Source organism: Triticum dicoccoides, chromosome 5B (assembly GCF_002162155.2).
Source record: "Triticum dicoccoides isolate Atlit2015 ecotype Zavitan chromosome 5B, WEW_v2.0, whole genome shotgun sequence".
In the NCBI taxonomy this organism is placed as follows: domain Eukaryota; kingdom Viridiplantae; phylum Streptophyta; class Magnoliopsida; order Poales; family Poaceae; genus Triticum; species Triticum dicoccoides.
In genome coordinates, this window is record NC_041389.1 from 489,664,201 (window position 1) to 489,669,136 (window position 4,936).

A 4,936-nucleotide genomic window follows, 5' to 3' on the forward strand; every position below is an offset into this window, starting at 1 on the left:
TTCGTGGCTGCTTCTTTGCTGTAGGGTAAGTTCATTTCTTCTCGTTTGTTTTGGGCTTTTAAGTCGGTTAGGTGAGGTCACATTGTGATTTGATTTTTTTTCCTGAGTTAGGTAGATTCTGCCGGAGAACAGAGGCAATATATTAATTCCTAGACTAGAGAACACAAGGGAATACAGATTGCAATAACCTGATTGTGCATGTACTACAGCAGAAGGCAAAACATGTGGTGAACCATTGTTCAAAAATATGCAAGTTCTCTCTCAGAACTTACAAGGATTTTGTTGATGTAGCTAGTCTCACCCCGGGAAGACATGATGCTCGGTTCGACAGTTAGTGTAGCACAGTGGTCGCGTGAAGGTGAGCAAGGACGACTCCTAGGTAACTCCATAATAGTTTATGGAAAATGAAATTGGATTTTACTTGCTAGAAGACAACACAACACCACCCACATCACACGAAAACCAAATATGCGAGCGCACGCGCTATTTGTGTTGTGGTGTGCAATTCACTGTGTGTATGCTGTATTTTAGAACACAAGCGGGAGTCCATCTTATATGTTGGTCTCCATCTCTTTGGCTTAGCCATGTGGGACTAAAGTTTGCCAGCACTTTGATATTTTTTTTTCTTCAGAATTTCTGTTGTGCCACATTCACTGAAATTCCAACAGATTCCACAGAGTTGATATCATGTTCTTGTCATGGATGAGTTAGTCTTTGTTCTCACCGGCTACAAAATGTGCATGTTGCAGAACAGGTGGATGAGTGGGTTGGTGGAAGAATCAGTCCTCTTAGGAAATGGTCATGAAAACCAACGGAAGTTTCTTGTACGATTAAAATTATGTCTTCGTCATACGAATTCTTCCCACTCAGAGCAGCACCAGCTGTTTTGTTTGACATTTACTTTTTTTTTGTCAGTGTTTCTAGGCAATTGCACACCACATGAAATGTATAAACTGAAATGCACCACGCGTTTGCGTTCGAAATGCACGTTACCACATCAGGAGTTGGGTTGCTTCTGAATTGCGGAATTTGCACAGATGGTTAGCGAAACCAAAGATGATATGTTGCATACGCATTGCACGAGGTTTCACACTGCCAACTAATCTTCAATATATTACATCTTCGAGCTGCTATCCTGCTCTTGATTAATACTCTCTTTGACTAACGGTGCCAATAAGCAGAGTTGCAGTTTGCTAGCTGACTTGTACAACAAATAATTATTATTGGTTATATGTACATAGCCCCCCACCCCACCCAACCAACCACCACCAACTGTTGATATGATTCAACCCTGAAACAGGGAATCCCTTCAGTGTTACAACAATTCTCCTGTTTCTGAATCCATTCGGGTTTTGGCTGCACCCGTCCTTTTTAGTAACTTGTAAGCTTGATTGTGTCTCTCAGTCAATGAAGCTTCCAGATTCATTCCTTTTTCTTATCTTATCTTCTCTTAAATCATGCAGATGTAGTGAAATTTTCATTTCTGGCCGGTTTCTATTGGATTGCCCATATGCTCCAAGAGCCAAATTGGATTTTCGCTGCTTTTATCCATTCTGTGGCACTCTCTGAGCAGCGGCTTATCAATCTACCAGTATTCAGGTGCTTTCTCCACTTCTCATAGCTCTAATCTATCGGTAATCGCTCTCTGCCAAAACTGAACCATTCTAGTTCCATTTTGATTGACCGAAGCAACTTTCTTTTGATAAGCATATACTCAACATTTGTTTCCTTCTCTATCTGAACAGTGTGGATCTGAGGTTTTCTCTTGGCAATTGACTTCTGTCTTGAGATGTTAAGAGTAGTGATGGCTTAACCACAGATCAAACTTCTTCATGAAGGTGACTATATCTAATTCTTGTCCCCGACTGATTTTCCCTTACTGAAATTTTATTTTTAGGTGAGAACTGCAATTTTATTTCAAATGGTGTGCCTTTGCTTACATGATGTTAATTCAATGAACTATGTTATCACAACTTTTAAGTAGTCAAACTGTATTGGCCAGTACTGACCTTATTAGTGGGTCTGGTAAAAATTGGAAGGGTGTGTGCCATATCTGATTAAAAAAATAATTAATTATCAGATATATTATTATACAATTTCAGTTTTGAACTAATCCATGTGATAACTGGGCTATAGAAACTGCTGAAATCTGAGATGGGCTCTAGGCCCATATTGCAATTTCTGAAAAATCTCTAAGGGCCCATGTGGGTTATATGGCACTAGGTGTGTGGGAAGTTTAGTCCCACCTTGGAAGTGGAAGGAGAGTTGGAGTGGTTTATAAGGGACTCTCTCCCTCATGCTATTGGAGCTTGAGAAGAGATGAGGCCCTCGCGCACTCCTCCTCCTCCGCTCGCCTCGCCGCGCCGCGCCGCGCCGCGCCGCGCCGCGCCGCGGGTTGCGGGTTGCGGGATTGAGCCGAGCCGAGCTCACTCCTATGCGCTTCTTTTTGCGGTCAGGAACGGAGAGTCTTTGACAGGTGGGGCCACGATCTGAGACGTCGGATCGTGGGCTACCGACTTGGACGTGGGTTCAGCCCACGTCTCTCCACGCGCGGCCGCACATATATATGTGGGGCGCTGCCAACCCTAGCCGTCACGAAACAGAACGCATCTCCGCCTCCACGCCCACGTCGTTCCTCTGCTGCTGCTGCCGCCGGCGACTCCGTCCCGTTCACCGCGTACACGGTTGACGGGAGAGCAGGCCTCCGAAACCACGCCTCTCCGGATCCTATACGGGGAGAGGGGCGATTAGGTTTTTGGGTAGCGACTACGCGACTGCTCGCTTCTGTTCATCTACGTCCGCATCACCTTCATCATCACCATGTCGACCGACACCGACCGTGCCGCCGCTGAGAAAGCCGAGGCCGACAAGAAGGCCGCCGAGGATGCCGCGGCTGCTGTCACCGCCACCGCCACCGCGTGGCCGATTGGAGGGTATACATCGCTTATCCCTCTCGTGTTTCTTTCTGTTGTAGCAGTACTAGCGGTATGCGTAGATGTCTCTACTATATGCGTAGTACATGCTCTGTTAGATCATAATCAGTATGTTATCAATGCTGTCCATGTCATGCTCATGATTTATTCATGGATTAATTTAATCGGAAAACTGCCTATTTACTCAACAATCCAAAAACCTAATATCTGTAGGAGTTTTTCGAACTCTGGTTTTGCTGCTGCACTGAAACCGTCCCCGTTTACGGGGACGTACTTTAAGCGTTGGCAGACTAAAACCACCTTATGGCTCACGGCCATGAACGTGTTCTGGGTCGCCGGTGTGACTCCTACAGGAACGATCGCTCCTGAACAGGAGAAGGCGTTTAAGGAGGCCACCGTGGTGTTCCTCGGGGCAGTTCTGAGCGTGATTGGAGATAAGCTGGTTGATGCATATTTACATATGCGGTCTGCCAAGGACTTGTGGGAGGCGCTCGAATCTAAGTTCGGGGCTGCCGATGCAGGGAGCGAGATGTATATTATAGAGCAGTTCCACGATTACAAGATGGTTGAAAACCGTCCTGTATTGGAGCAGGCTCATGAGATAATATGCATTGTTAAGGAGCTTGAGCTTCTTAAGTGCGAGTTACCGGGCAAATTTGTCGCGGGCTGCATAATCGCTAAGCTCCCCAATTCCTGGAGGAACTTTGCCACCACTCTGAAACATCAGAGGCGTGAATTCTCTGTGGAGGATGTCATTGGCCATCTGAGTGTTGAGCAGAACTCAAGGGCAAAGGACTCGCACGGAAAAGGGGTCGAAGGAACTTCTGTGGCCAATATGGTGCATCAGAAGAACTCCAATTCCCACAAGCCCAGGGGAAAGAACGGTGTCCAACAGACTGTCGACTTTAAGAAGAAGGGTAAGAAGACCTTCAAGAAGAACAAGAAGGATGAGGGCTGCTTTACTTGTGGTTCGGCTGAACATTGGGCCAACAAGTGCCCAAACAAGTTTAAGAAGTCAGGACAGGACTCCAAGTCTGTCAACATGATTGTGAGCAACAATGAGAATGGTGCATCTGGGTACGGTAATTTATTTACTGTTTTTTCAGTGTTTCAGCCTACCGATTGGTGGGTGGATACAGGTGCAGGTGTTCATGTGTGTGCTGACATTTCATTGTTCTCTTCTTACCAGGTCACAGGCCACGGGTCCGTATTGATGGGGAATGGCGCGAGTGCTTCTGTTCATGGTGTTGGCACGGTCGATCTGAAGTTTACTTCGGGAAGGATCGTGCAGCTGAAGAACGTGCAGCATGTCCCCGCCATCAAGAAGAACCTCGTTAGTGGCTCCCTTCTATGTAGAGAAGGGTTTAAGTTGGTATTCGAGTCTAATAAATTAGTTGTTACTAAGTATGGACTATTTGTTGGAAAAGGTTATGAGAGCGGAGGGATGTTCCGCCTTTCCCTCGCAGATTTTTGTAATAAAGTCGTGAACCATATTCATTCGAATGTTAATGAATCTGAAGTTTGGCACTCACGTCTTTGTCACATTAGTTTTGGTGTTATGACGCGGCTAGCCAAGTTGGATTTAATCCCGAGTTTCACTTTAGCCAAAGGTTCTAAGTGCCTTTCATGTGTGCAAGCTAAGCAACCTCGCAAGCCTCATAAGGCCGCGGAGGAGAGACACCTGGCACCATTAGAACTCATACATTCTGATCTTTGCGAGATGAATGGTGTGTTGACTAAAGGTGGAAAGAGATACTTCATGACATTGATAGATGATTCCACTAGATATTGCTATGTGTATCTGTTAAATACTAAAGATGAGGCTCTACACTACTTTAAAATCTATAAGGCAGAAGTTGAAAATCAACTTGAAAAGAAAATTAAACGAGTCCGGTCAGATCGTGGTGGAGAGTACTTCTCGAGTGAGTTTGATTCCTTCTGTGCGGAACACGGCATTATTCATGAGAGGACGCCTCCCTATTCACCCCAGTCAAACGGGGTTG

General features: G+C 45.6%; 1 protein-coding gene across 2 annotated transcripts in view; it reads left to right on the forward strand.

Annotated features, from left to right (window-relative positions):
- The first annotated feature begins 1,280 nt into the window (after positions 1 to 1,280).
- LOC119311061 (putative disease resistance protein RGA1) overlaps positions 1,281 to 4,936 on the forward strand; it is a 17,970-nt gene continuing 14,314 nt past the window's right edge. Inside the window, exons 1-3 of one of the 2 annotated variants that reach the window (XM_037586691.1) lie at positions 1,281 to 1,381; positions 1,464 to 1,634; positions 1,746 to 1,838. The gene's annotated coding sequence lies outside the window, so the exon portion shown is untranslated. The remainder of the gene's footprint in view (positions 1,382 to 1,463; positions 1,635 to 1,745; positions 1,839 to 4,936) is intronic. The other variant, XM_037586690.1, reaches the window with a different exon arrangement.